The following is a 14,411-nucleotide window of genomic DNA, read 5'->3' as shown; positions in this document are numbered from 1 at the left end:
GGGGAGGCTGGAATGAACGACTGAATGGCTGGTCTCCTCTCCATGAGATCTTTCATCCTGGGCTTCTTCACATGAGAGTAGAAGCCATCCATGATGGCAGAAACAAGAATTTGGGGGACTGAGAGTCAAAAGTTCCTTGAAGTCATGCCACATTCTGTCAAAACAAGTCCTAGGGCCACCATCCCTATGGGAATGGGATGATATTCCGCCTCTAGATAGGAGGAGCTGGAAATAATTTGTGATCATACTCCAACAGAACCCCTGAACAGCCTATCTCTTTCTTATCTTAGTTTCACATGCATAGTTGTACCTTGGTATCCATGGGAAATCAGTTTCAATTTTCCCTCTGGGTACCAAAATCTGTAGGTGCTTAAGTCTAGTCAAAGTGGCATAGTATCTGCTTGTAATCGATGCAGATCTTCCCATACACTTTATTTTATTTTTTTTTAAATATTTATTTATTTATTTATTTTTAGTTCTCGGCAGACACAACATCTTTGTTGGTATGTGGTGCGAGGATCGAACCCGGGCCGCACGTATGCCAGCCGAGCGCGCTACCGCTTGAGCCACATCCCCAGCCCATTCCCATACACTTTAAATCTCCTCTAGATAACTTATAATAACTAATATTATATAAATACTACATAAATGGTTGTCACTCATTATTGCGTAGAGAATGATGGCTAGGGGAAAAAATCATGTTCAGTACAGATGCAATTTGTGTTATTTTTTTGGTGGGGAGGTGTACTGGGGATTGAATTCAGGGACACTCAACCACTGAGCCACGTCCCCAGCCCTATTTTTTGTATTGTATTTAGAGACAGGGTCTCACTGAGTTGCTTAGCTCCTCGCTGTTGCTGAGGCTGGTATTTAAATTAGTGATCCTCTTGTCTCAACCTCCTAAGCCGCTGGGATTACAGGCATGCATCTCGGCACCTGCCTGCATTTGGGTGTTTTGCGTATTTTTAATATGCTGTTGGTTGAATCCATGGATATGAAATCCATAGATACAGAAATTCAACTGAATTTGTACCTTTTAAAAACGTTTTAGTTATGTTCAGATGAAGACAATCTCATCAAGTGTTCTTAAACCCATGAGAATCATTGGGAAATAACAGTGATAGAATCAAGTCTTTGCTTTTTGATCAATCCAACTAATAAATCTTGCCTCTTGAGATGAGACTATGTTTTCAGGACTTTAATATTCTGTTTTCAAGCTTGAAGGTCTCTAGTCCTATAGATAGCTTTTTACAAACTACTTTGAAAATATTCATAGATTTACAAGAATTCATTGTAATAGGGAAATATAGAGCAAGAAGACACCTACCTAGATGCTCACGTTAGAAATGTTAGTTCAAGAGAATAAGAAGCTGAGTGAGTTTATATTTATGTGTGGTAGAGCTGAATTTGAAAAATATGAGAATGTTGAGCATTTCAAGACAATATATTTGTGAAAGATAGTATCAGTCTGGGTCGCAGCAGGAACAGATGACGTATTCAGTTAGGGTCATTTGACCAAGTTCTAATGAATTGAACCAGTTTATTAGGTGAAGACAGGGTGGAGAAACTGCAGAGAAGAGAATTGTTTCCCAGCAGCTACCAGTGTAAGTCTGAAGGAGAAAGGAATGGAGAAATTTCCATAACTTTGGCAGAAATAGTTGAAAAAAGTCACCTTAAAAAGAGTCTTTGTTCATGGAATGGTCAAGTTCACGGTCAGTTTATGGTGACCTCAAACAAAAGGAAACTGATAATTAAACACTCTGCTTTCACTCTCCTTCCGCCTTCCTGGTACCTCCTGGGACTTTCCACTGGCTGAAACCAACAGGAATTCAGAGGTCAGGAGAAACTTGGATGTTGTCTGTGAAGTCATTGTGCTGTGGCAGTGAGCAGGGTGAAGGACGGTGAAAGCTGGCTCTGAAGGGACAAATGAATGGGAGAAAACCTTGCAGAGAGACCTTTAGTTAGGCAGTTCAACTAAAGCACCAAGTCAGTAGATTATCCTCCCATAGTCATGAATGAGACCAGGAGTCTTAGTCCACTTTCTATAATTATAACTGAGAATAACATAGATGGGATAATTTATAAAGAATGAAGTTGATTTAGCTTATAATTCGGGAGGTTCGGAAGTCCAAGGGCCTGGCACCAGCATCTGTCTGGTCAATATCTTCTGACAGCCATCTTGTTTGTGGGGACTCTCTACAGGGTCCCAGTACCAAGCAGGGCATCACATGGTGAGAGAGGCACAAACAAGAGTCAGAGTAAAATGACTTTTATGACAGATCCACTCTTGAGATAACCCATTAATCCATGAGTAGATCATTAATCCACTCACGAGGGCAGAGTCCTTTTGCTCCAATCACCTCTTAAAAGTCCAGCCTGGTCCCACCTCTGAACTCCTCCCAATAGGGATTAAGTTTCCAACATAGGTTTTGATGAGGACATTCAAACCATAGCACAAGGGTATATAATTTTCAAAAGCATATGAAATCTACTTTCACAGCTTTAAAACCTCTCACTATCTTAAAGGGAATAAAAATATTGGAATTTGGAAGTAGGAAACAGGAGCCTGGCAATGAATTTGGAAAGGTGCCCCTTTCATTTTGGGAGACACCGTGAGCATGTGCTTTCATCAGTGGCTGGAATAGCTAAAGAGTGAGAAATGTGCTGGCTGGCGGGGTTGACAGTGGGTTCTGGAATGGCTAGCTGCACTAAGCGCCTTCACGCCACGAAAATTATTGGAGTAGTAGATACAGAAATCTTGAGCATAGGCTAGCCCAGGTCACATGTGAGAGATAGCCAACATGCATTTTTTCTTAGATTTTGTCCAAAAGAGCTGGTATAAGTGAAAGCAAAGCAGGTCTCAGGTGATAGAAGCTAGAGACAGAGCAAGCTTCTCCAGGGATGGGGAATGAGAAATAGAAATTCCTTCTGTCTATCTAGGGAAGTACGAGAAGGGAGCTCCAAAAGATCCAAGGTCTTACACTAAAGAAAGCCTCAGTGTAAATACCTGTGAAGAGCAGAGAGCTCTAATATTGACTCCAGGAAGTAACAGTGAAGTAATGACTTTCCCAACCCTCTGACCTCATCTTACTTCCTTGTGCTCCAACCTAAAGGGGGTCAGAAACTACAGTTATCAAGAGTAATGAGAAGCAGAAGGAACAAGTGAGGAAAGATTGAAGAGGAGAGCACATTCCTTTCCACCAGCAATGGGCCTGGCTAGGTAAGGGGAGAAGCTTACCTCTATACAAGATTGCAAGTTTGCTTATAGCATGAGCTGGACATTTTGAGTACTAAATTGAGACTACATCTTATGAAAATGCATTGGGAACTAGGTTAACTAAGAGTATCCAGAAATATCATGGGATTTGCCATAGATTTTTACATAGGATCAGGGTAAGAATTAGCCCCACAGCATCATTCTACAATTCTACCTTACAATTGTTCCTCTTATCTGTATATAGTTATCTCCCTTCTTGGTGGAGGATATATTCTAAGACCCTCCATGGATATCTGAAACCTCTAATAGTACTCAACCCTATATATGCCATTTCGAACACATACATATCAGTGACAAAGTTTAATTTATAAATTAGGTACATAAGAGATTAACAAGAATTAATAATAAGGGGCTGGGGCTGTAGCTCAGTGTCACGGTACTTGCCTAGTGAGGCACTGGGTTTGAGCCTTAGCGTCACATGAAGATAAACAAAATAAAGGCATGCTATTCATCTACAACCACAAAAAAAATTTAAAAGAACTAATAATAAAATATAACAATTACAACAATATATTGGAATAAATGTTATGTGAACATAGTGTCTCCTCTTAAATATGTCATAATGCACTGTCTTCTATTTTTGGACCACAGTTGACTGCAGGTAACTGAAACTGCAGAAAACAAAATCACAGATAAGGGAGGACTACTGTATACTCCAGAGAAAAATGGGTTACCTCTGTTCTGAAGTAAGGGAAGGTGGTCTTCTCTCTTCCCCCCACTCTACCCTTTTCCCTTGCTAGGTATTTGCTTCTTCGTGAATTCTTTCTTCTCAATAACCTTTGGTTTAAACTGTATGAAACGTTCAGGATTTAGATAGAGAAAGCATCAGGGGAGCGGGCAAACATCATGATCCTGCTTATATTCCTGTCTCCTCAGGAGATAGCTGGGACTACATTTTGGTTGTGTGAACCCACCATGAGGTGATTTGATAGAAAATCACTTGAAAAGGAAAAAGTGTTGGTGTCAGCATGAGTATTTAAAACTATTATGTATAGTATCAAGTTTTGTGGCCTATTTTAATCATATGACACAAAGGGGGACAATAAGAAGCTTTTTTTCTTTGAGAAAGCAAGAATGCACTGTTAGAACTTTCCAATTATAAGCACTTTTCTTTTTTCAGACACATTTAGAGTACCCGAAGCTTTCTCTTTGGTATTTAATGGAGGTTTATTTTCAAGTCTGAACTCTTGATATTTATACATTATTTGATTTTTAGTTTTTGAGATTCACAAACTTTCTCCCATTTTGTATTCATGGCTGTATCTGTTGGGTACCAAGATTGTATATAAATTTGTTTTTGTTGCTAAAGAAGCAAGTAAACATGTTAACATTTAATCTTCCCATAATGGAATCAGAAACAAAAATCTCAGCAACTTACAATGCTGTTCAGAGACATTTTTCTGCTGCCTGTTGTGAGAAGTTAGGGTATGTGAAATAAATGATGTATGGAGCTGTAGGAATGCGACTTATCCAGACTACCTTATGTCTAAGGAACATTAAACATAGGGTTCTCGTTTAGCAAATAAATAACCATTCATTTCAATGGCTGCATAGCCTGGACTTTCGTGCATATTTTTGCAAAGATAAGGAGAGGCCATTAGGGATTTAATATAAAATAAATCGCCAAGGGGTCTTCTTGTAGTTCTAGTCTTTCTGCCACATGGTGTGTTACTAATGTGCATAAATGGGCTTAAATGAATTTGTTATCTGTATTACATTTGCAGTATGTATATATTTATATATTATTTTTTAATTGTGTTTAAAAATAAAACATTAAATACATCATTTTGGAGAGTTGAGAACGTAGCATACGTAAATCAATCAGCTTCAATTAGTATTTAAAAATGTCAGTATATTAGATTTGCCTGTGGGTGTATTTACCCCACAGAGTTTAATATATTTTAGTTTTGTCATCTTCGAGGTAGCCATATGGTTAATTTGTCACCTTATAAGAACAGGCTGCTACAATCTAAGCTCGATTAATGACATATCGCTTATGCGCCATTGAAAGAGTCCATGTCGTGGTTGTTTTATTGATGCCCTAGGTCAGATTCTGAACAGTGTCTCTACACAACACTGATTCTTTCACTAACCCGGGAGCTGTGCTGCTTCACTTTCTTCTTCGGTTACTCTTACCACATTTTCAGTTCCAGGAAGAAAGTGGCAGGAAATGTTCTGCATCATATCAAACCATTTGATAATATTTCTTATTGCATCCACAAATTAGTTGCCCTAAGAGTTTACCTTTAGACATTCTTTAAAAACAATAACACATGGAAATTAATAAATTACAATCTGGTGAGACTTAGAGGATAAATATATTCTTCTTTAGATATGATTCTGGAATTATTCCAAAAGATAACATTTTAAACTAGAGGCATTCATCTCAAAAGAAAAGCTTTTGATGTCTGCCCAGTAGAAATAGTTCTTATTAAAGAAATTATCATTTTAATAAACTAGAGATGCCAATTAATTTTTCATTAATAATCTGCTAGAAGATATTGAAACGTGGCATCCAGGCTAAATTGTATAAATCTAGTTCATATTCCAAGTATAGACTATAGGATAAATACATTCTTATAATATTCTTTCCTGCTAATCAACTTTATTCGAAGACGTTATTTTCAAAGACAAAAACTTCCTAAATTGCGGGCAGCCGGTATTTTCTTTTCAAGTCATCTTAATGCAATACTGGCATGTGTAGAATATCATTCCATTAACATATTTATTAGATAAGTGTTAGACCTTGGTTAATAGATTTTACTCATATTTGTTTCTGAACACAAATGAAATCACTGCTTGATAATTGATCACAAGAAGGGCAGTTGGTAAGTATATGTGAGTACCCTTCACATTTGACTGGTAAGGAGTATACTGCTTATTTTGACTTCTCTCAATTTATCATTTGGGGGATGTTATTCTTGCTTTTATCACTGCTTTACTGGAGATGTTTATGGGGCATGGACTTTAGCAGCAGGAGGTGTTTTTTGAAAAATGTTAAGTGTAAAATAGATCTTGTAATTTATTCATATGTTATTCAGTGTTTGTTTCCACTCCTTGGCAGTGTATGCACACAATCCAACACTTATGAGAACTCGAATAGATGAAAACTGCCCTTGCTTCTCTCAATCCAGATACGGAGGCGAGCAAGGCTCACTCTGGGGTAATTCTATGTCCAGAGGACTAGGGTAAATGTCTTCCTTTTCTGAAACCCCAACTGAAACAAAAGTTATTTAACCTCACGGAGGGTAGCAATATTTGCCAAAACACAAGTCAGCACTTTGGGGTGACAATTAAAGGTAAGAAGGTAGAGTTGGAAAATAAATTTGGATATTTTAAAATTTAAAGCTTAAAAATTATTTTTATTATTGCCACAAATGACATAAAATAATATGAATATTATTAATTTGCATTTTGCTTTCCTGTGTCCAAATAAATGATCAATCATGTCTCTGATAGAAAAAGGGTCAGTGTTCTGGTCCCTGATGTCTTGATCTATTGGCCACTGGTGCTGCATATTCCAGATGAGTATAGCCACGTAGGGGTCATTTCAAAAACCCAGGCACTAGCCAGTGTTCTTTGCAAACTCTTTTGTGGTTAACTCTCTACTACTGATTTTTTTTTGTGCATGTTTATATTTGAATGTTAATAAAGTCATATTGATTTTAATTTAATTGATACTAGACAAGACAAAGTTTTATGGTATCTGTAACATAAGGATCACATAATTCTTTTGTTTACTTTCTAATTGGAATAGAATTTTTTCCTGCCACCTGGCTTAATATACTTATGCATCAAAGTTCTTGATTATTTTGATAAATACAAGCTTTCTTGGAGTTCAGCAGACCACCTCTTCTTAACATAGAACAAATTAAACTATTCCCTCCCCACACATATACACTCAAATTCTGAACTTCATATCCTTTCTATTCAATATTCCATCAGGCTGTGTATAACAGTACATATGCTCAATTGTAGCAGACATGGAATTTACATGTGGGTCAAATTTGGCAACATGCCAATGGATTACTCATGACTCATTCATTAAAAATCATTGATCTTGAATTTTGATCTCGTTGTCCCATATGTGAAGTCTCCTATCATGGTGACCTGGATTTGATTGCTTATAACCCTCCACGGAGTTATTTTTCAAAGTTAGCTGCAGGAAGCATGGTGACTTGAGTCCTTTTCCTTGGAGATTTTCCTGATCTTGTTCCTTGGGGTCTTGCCATTTTCAGTATGCAAAAGAATTAGGGAAAGACTTATTTGAGGTAAGAGGGATTTTGTACCTAACTTTTTATATAAGGCCCTTCTTCTCCCAGATCTGTGGCCTGGTTGTGTCCTTAAGGACCCTCTAATATCAGTAGAGGGAATGGGGAAGGCTTGCACTTTCTGTGGCTGTTGGATTTGTCCTGGGGTATTTCTCTGTGAATACTTGGATACATAATCTTCTAGCTTTTTTCTTCATGAAATGCTCTTCAAAACTGGCCACAAGGGGCTGGGGTTGTGGCTCAGTGGTAGAGTGCTTGCCTAACATGTTTGAGGCCTTGGGTTCGATCCTCAGCACCATTTAAAAATAAATAAATAAAGCAAAAAAATAAATATTTTTAGTTGTTCATCTACAGCTAAAAATATTTTTAAAAAGCTGGCTGCGACTCTCTTGTCTCCCTCTCTTTCTTACCCCTCTTACTCTCTCCCCTCTCTCTCTCTCTATCTCTCCTCTCTTTCTCTCCCCCTCTCTCTCCTCTCTCTCTCTCTCCCCCTCTCTCCTCTCTCCTCTCTCCTCCCTCTCTCTCCCTCTCTCCCTCCCTCCCTCCCTCCCCCCTCTCTTTTATTAGCAGTACCACTACGGTACTGCTAATAAAATCTCTGATTGGTGCTAGGGATTGAACCCTGGGCCTTGGGATTGAACCCTGGGCCTTGTGCATGCTAGAGACAGCATCTCACTGAGTTCCTTAGTGCCTCACTTCTGCTGAAGCTGGCTTTGAACTCACAGTCCTCCTGTGTCAACCTCCTGAGCCGATGGGATTACAGGCATGTGTCACTGACTTGGCCCCTCACTTACTTTTCTTCAAAATGTACAGTCATACCACCCCAGCATTTTCTAGAAAATATACACAACAGGCCAAGTGGACACAAACTGAAGCATGGATACTTTGTACCCAGCTCTTTTGCACAACCAATTTGCCATGAAACTGGCTGAGTAAAGGAAAATTGACTCTGTCTGTGGGCTGAGAATATGCCAGGGACATGCCAAAAACACAGCAGCAAGCTTCCTTTTGTTGCTAAAAGCTTGGTCCTTGTCCCTGATGCCAATCAATAATGAGGACATGGTTTTCAGAAAAAAAGGAAAAAGAGACTTTTTTTGCTTTGCTAGCAAAGGAGAAACACAGGGGACACCTGTCCTAAAGGCTGTGATTCTGCCCATCAGCAGGAACAAGGGACTTTTAAAGAGGTGATTCAAAGACTGCATTCCACAGGTTTTCTGTCTGGAGTTGTAGTTCACTTGTTAATTTGGGAGAGTCATTTCTGAGATCTTCTGATACCCTCCCCAACGTCTGGATTACTTCATTCCTATGGTGGGTGTGTACTCAAGGACAGATAAATCTGCCTAACATGGGGAAAAAGGTAATCCCATTTCCCTGAGATTAGGGAGGAGCAGGGAGAGAAAAGAAGAGAAAGAACCAAGTCCATTTAAAAAATAAATTGGAGTTAGTTGGAGGAAGGTTCTAGAAAAGCAGTGGCAGCAGCTCAGGCAGTAGCAGCAGCGCCGGTCCTGTATGGAGGTGCTCTTCAGCGGCAGTTCTCACTACAGTGCCAGGATGAGTCGGGTTTGCGTTTGTTTGTCTGCGGAGATCTCTCTTATCTCACTTGCCTGCGGGAAATCGGCTGAAGCGACTGAGTCCGCGATGGAGAGAGTAAAGGTACAGTTCAGTAAACTCTTTATTGGTGGCTTAAGTTTTGAAACCACAGAGGACGGTTCAAGAAACTACTACGAGCAATGGGGAAAACTTACAGATTGTGTGGTTATGAGGGATCCTGCAAGCAAAAGATCCAGAGGATTTGGTTTTGTAACCTTCTCATCCAAGGCTGAGGCTGATGCTGCCATGGCTGCAAGACCTCGTTCCATTGATGGGAGAGTGGTTGAGCCAAAACGAGCTGTAGCAAGAGAGGAATCTGGAAAACCAGGGGCTCCGTGACTGTGAAGGAGCTGTTTGTTGGCGGGATTAAAGAAGATACCGAGGAACACCACCTTAGAGATTACTTTGAAGAATATGGAAAAATTGACATCATTGAGATAATTACGGATAGGCAGTCTGGAAAGCAAAGAGGCTTTGGTTTTGTTACTTTTGATGACCATGATCCTGTGGACAAAATTGTATTGCAAAAATACCACACCATCAATGGTCATAATGCAGAAGTGAGAAAGGCTTTGTCTAGACAAGAAATGCAAAAAGTCCAAAGTTCCAGGAGTGGAAGAGGAGGCAACTGTAGAGGAAGATCTGATGGATACGGAAGTGGACATGAATTTGAGGATGACTCTAATGGATATAGAGGAGGACCTGGACATGGCACTTTTGGAGGTAGCCCTGGTTATGGAGGAGGAAGAGGAGGCTATGGTGGTAGAGGATCTGGCTATGGAAACCGGGGTAGGGGCTATGGAGGTGGTTATGATAACTATGGAGGAAGAAATCATGGAAGTGGAAGTTATAATGATTTCAGAAATTATAACCAGCAGCCTTCTAAATATAGTCTAATGAAGAGTGGAAACTTGGGTAGCAGGAACATGGGGCGACCACGTGGTAGAGGAAATTATGGTCCTGGAGAAAGTGAGGGTTATGGTGGGAGGAGCCGATACTGAGCTTCATCCTATTTGCCTTGAGCTTCATTGTATAAATAGGAGAGGATGAGAGCCCAAAGGTAACTGAACAGCTTCAGGTTATCCAAAGAACAATGTTAAGCAAATTCTTATCTCAGTCATACATAAATATGCAATGATGGCAGAAGACACAGAGCAGATGCAGGGAGCCCTTTTGGGAATGGATTAGATTATTTCATAACATTTCCTTACTGTGGGGGAAGGATTGTGAAAAATAAAAATAATGAAAGCCTTTGAGACAGTTTCTTAGCTTTTTAATTGTTGTTTCTTTCTAGCGGTCTTTGTAAGAGTGTAGAAGCATTCCTTCTTTGATAATGTTAAATTTGTAAGTTTCAGGTGACATGTGAAAACTTTAAGATTTTTCTCAAAGTTTTGAAAAGCTATTAGCCAGGATCATGATGTAATAAGACATAATGTTTAAATTTAAAAAAAATTTAAGTGCATGTGTAGAGTTAAGAAGCTGTTGTACATTTATGATTTAATAAAATCTAAAGAAAAAAAAATAAAAAATAAAAAAACTGGCTGCAACATATGTAATCGTTCAACCATGTTTATAACAACCAAAGTGCCTATCAACAGATGAATGGAGAAACAAAATGTGGTCTATCCATACAATAGAATGGTATTCAGTCTTATAAAGTAAGAACCTTGGGAACATTGTGCTAAGTGAAATACACTAGTGACAAAAATACAAATATTGTATATTAGTCAGCTTTTTATGACTGTGACAAAAGTACCTGAAGAGATCAACTTAGAGGAGGAAAAGTTTGTCTGAGCTTATGGTTTAGAATTTCAGTCCGTGGTTGGCTGACTCCATTGCTCTAGACTGGAGGTGAGGCATAACACCATCATGGAAGGGCATCATGGAGGAAAGCTATTGAGCTCATGGTAGCCAAGAAGCAGAAGGAGAGCAGGAGAAACCAAGGACAAAATATATGATTTCCAAAGCATACTCCAGTTACCTACTTCCTCTATCCACACACTACCTGCCTATACTTACCATGCCAATAGTCCATTTAAATTAATCCACCCAATGAATCAATCCATTGATTAGGTTACAGCTCCCATCGTCTAATCATCTCACCACTAAATATTCCTGTCTTAACACTTGAGCTTCTGGGGGACACCTCAAACACCATGACACTCTATGCTTCCACTCGTATGTGGTATGAACAGTAGTCAAATTCATGGAGACAGAAACTAAAATAGTGATTGCCAAGGGTTGGGTGGAGGATGAAGTGGGGAGTTGTTGCTGGAGGTATTGAGCTTAATTTTCCAAGATGAAAATTTTCTAAATTGTGTTGTACAACAATGTGAGTATACTTAGCAGTGCTACCTACACTTAAAAATGGTAAGATGGTAAATATATGTTTTGTGGATTTTTTTTACCCTAATCAAAACCAAGAAGTTTTAAAAATGCATTTATTATATTGAAGCTCATGAAATTCAGTTCCATGTTGCTTTGATCGTGAGAGCATGAGGAGAGGAATCCTCACTCTGAGGGTGCCTCTCTCACTGCATGTTTGTCATATGGATAACATCTGTAAAAAAAAAAAAAAAGAAAAAGAAAAAGAAACAAAAAACAAGAAAGCAAGGCTCTGAGCAAAAAAAAAAAAAAAAAAAAAGAAAAAGAGACAAAAAACAAGAAAGCAAGACTCTGAGCAATATATATATATATATATATATATATATATATATATATATATATATATATATATATATATATGAGATTTAACAGAAAAGGTACCTACAGGGTGTCTGCTGTTAGGAAGGAGAAGACTGGTTGCTAGGCAGCACCTGTACCTACTCCCTTCAGACTCTGCCTGTTCCTGTGTGAATGCACCAGGATTTAAAACCAGGTGGATATACCACCATTCCGGATATACATCACCTGAACAATCTCTACTTTTTGGCTGACAGTGACTTATGATCTTCTTGAGCAGGCTCAAGGTCTAGGAAAGAGACTCAGGTCCCCCTCCTCCCAGCAAAAACCCCTTGACATTTGCATAGAAAACCACAATTTGCCTACATAAATGATAAGACAAAATTATTAAACAAAGGAAGAAGCAGTTTGGTGAATAACTCCTAAATTTCCAGACTCCTGAGAAGCAATTTTTAAAATATTAACTAGTTTTCTATGATTTTTCTTATAAAATGTACATGTTACCATGAAAAAGAAAAAAATAAAAAAGCACACAGCCGACTGTCACCCATTGACTGTCACCCCAATCCCAAACCAGATGTAACTGGTGATGCAGTATGTGTTTCTTTAGTTCTTTTTCACTGTGCTTTCCTGTATAGGTAATCGTAGAAGGGTAGTTTTTAAAATTATATAGAATGGTCAAAAGAAAAAAATTTAAATAATAAAGAATGTATTCTATCTAGCCAGATAACTTCTATTGCTAGGTTTATTTATTTACTTATTTGTTGATCGATACTGGGGATGGAACCCCGAGGCACTCTACCACGGAGCCACATCTCCAGTCCTTTTTATTATTCAGGCAGAATCTCACTAAGTTTCCTAGACTTGACTCAAACTTGGAATCCTTCTGCCTCATTCTCCTGAGTCACTGGATGACAGGCATCTGCCACCATGCCCAATCCTATCACTAATTTTTACATAAAAATAATACACATTTAAGATTGGAACATTTTAAAAGGACAAGTATCCAAATGTTGAGGAGACCCATCTTCCAGCTCCTTCCCTCTCCAAAGAGATAATGCTTATGCATGTGTGATTTCATTTTGGAAATAATCTTAGTAAGTGAGTGTATTACTCAGTTTTTTCGAAAGAATCAAAACCAGTAGGATGCCAATAGCTTCCAGTCTGAAAGCTAGCAGGCTCAAGATCCAGAAGGGCCAATGTTTCCGTTCAAGTCCAAAAGTCAGAAGACAGAAATCCCTGCTGAGACAATCAGGCAGGGAATTTCCCTCTTATTCATCCTTCTGTTCTATTTGATTGATTGGACTGAGAGGGGCAATCAACTTTATTGGCCTACTGTTTTCAATGTCATTCTCATCCAGAAACACTCTCACAGACACACTCAGCCTAATCTTGGGCCAAATGTCTGGGCATCCCATGGTCCAGTCAAGTTGACACATAAGAAATCAACCATCAAAATGGGGGAAATGTGTAGCCAAGTGTGGCGGCTCACACCTATAATCCCAGCAGCTCCAGAGGCTGAGACAGGAGTTCAAAGTCAGCCTCAGCAATGGGGAGGCACTAAGCAACTCTGTGAGACCCTGTCTCTAAATAAAATACAGAATAGGTCTGGGGATGTGGCTCAGTGGTCGAGTGCCCCTGAATTTTATTTCTGGTACCGCCTGCCAAATGGGGAAAAGTGTAAATATTAGCATTAACTGGACGTTCTTTCTACCTAACCATAATTTTGCAGCAAAACAGATTGTGTGAGTAGCAAACACTTTTGACACAGTAGGGGCAAGAAATAGCGAGGAATGCAAAATTGAGAATCTTCAAGATGAAGTTCTTTTATAGAATCTGCTTTGATTCCTGCCTTTTTCTTATGCATGATCCTTTACATGTCCTCCATGGTGGCCCCTCTTCTCTGTGAGCCCTTTTTGCTGCGTGGGCTCTGACACTATTTTGAATTCATTGCCTCTTATCCTAACCTCTCCTCACCTTCTACCAGTCATCCATGAAGTCCTGCCAACCCCTTTGCCTGAAGCCCATGACATTGCCACCTCCCATACCCAGGGCTTCTGTCTTCATTCAGGTTCTTGTTCTTCATCCTTTGGGCTATTGTAAAGCTCCATTTCTGGTCTCTTCTGTCCATGAGCCTCTCTCCTATCTATCTTTCTGGTTTTCTAAATTACAAGTTGGGTCCTCTTACTTCCTTACTTAAAAATCCTTCCATGGTGTTCCTTCACCTTCTCTATAAAGTGTGTACTCCTCAGCTCTGTCTCCTCCCTTCCTCTGTTAAGAACGCCGTGCTTCATTCCTCCCATGCAGAATGACTTCCAAGTAAGGGGGAAGATGCCGTGTCCCCTCATTACTCTTGCTTTTACCTACATATCAATTGCCTTTTTTCTTTTGGCTGTTTGCCAACTCCGAAGCCCTTGAGGCTCAGTTCCAGAACCTCCTTCTGCTCTGGGAAGAAGTGGGAGCGCTGCCTCTTTGCTGGTCTAGTTCTGTTTATATTTCTCCACTCTCAATCAGAACGTTGAATGGCCTTATAACAAAACAGCTGTTTTGCTTTATTGCTTCCCTCTTCAATAGCATGGCTTTCTTTGAGT

At 39.3% G+C, this 14,411-nt stretch overlaps 1 protein-coding gene and 1 pseudogene across 3 annotated transcripts in view; both read left to right on the top strand.

The window, feature by feature from the left end:
* Positions 1-14,411, top strand: part of Prune2 (prune homolog 2 with BCH domain) — a 268,975-nt gene that overhangs the window by 81,106 nt on the left and 173,458 nt on the right. The window lies entirely within an intron of this gene.
* LOC143390984 (heterogeneous nuclear ribonucleoproteins A2/B1 pseudogene) lies at positions 9,187-10,139 on the top strand (annotated as a pseudogene).

This window comes from Callospermophilus lateralis, chromosome 2 (genome assembly GCF_048772815.1).
Source record: "Callospermophilus lateralis isolate mCalLat2 chromosome 2, mCalLat2.hap1, whole genome shotgun sequence".
In the NCBI taxonomy this organism is placed as follows: domain Eukaryota; kingdom Metazoa; phylum Chordata; class Mammalia; order Rodentia; family Sciuridae; genus Callospermophilus; species Callospermophilus lateralis.
Note: the sequence above shows the minus strand (reverse complement) of the source record. Positions and strands in the feature narration are given on the sequence as shown.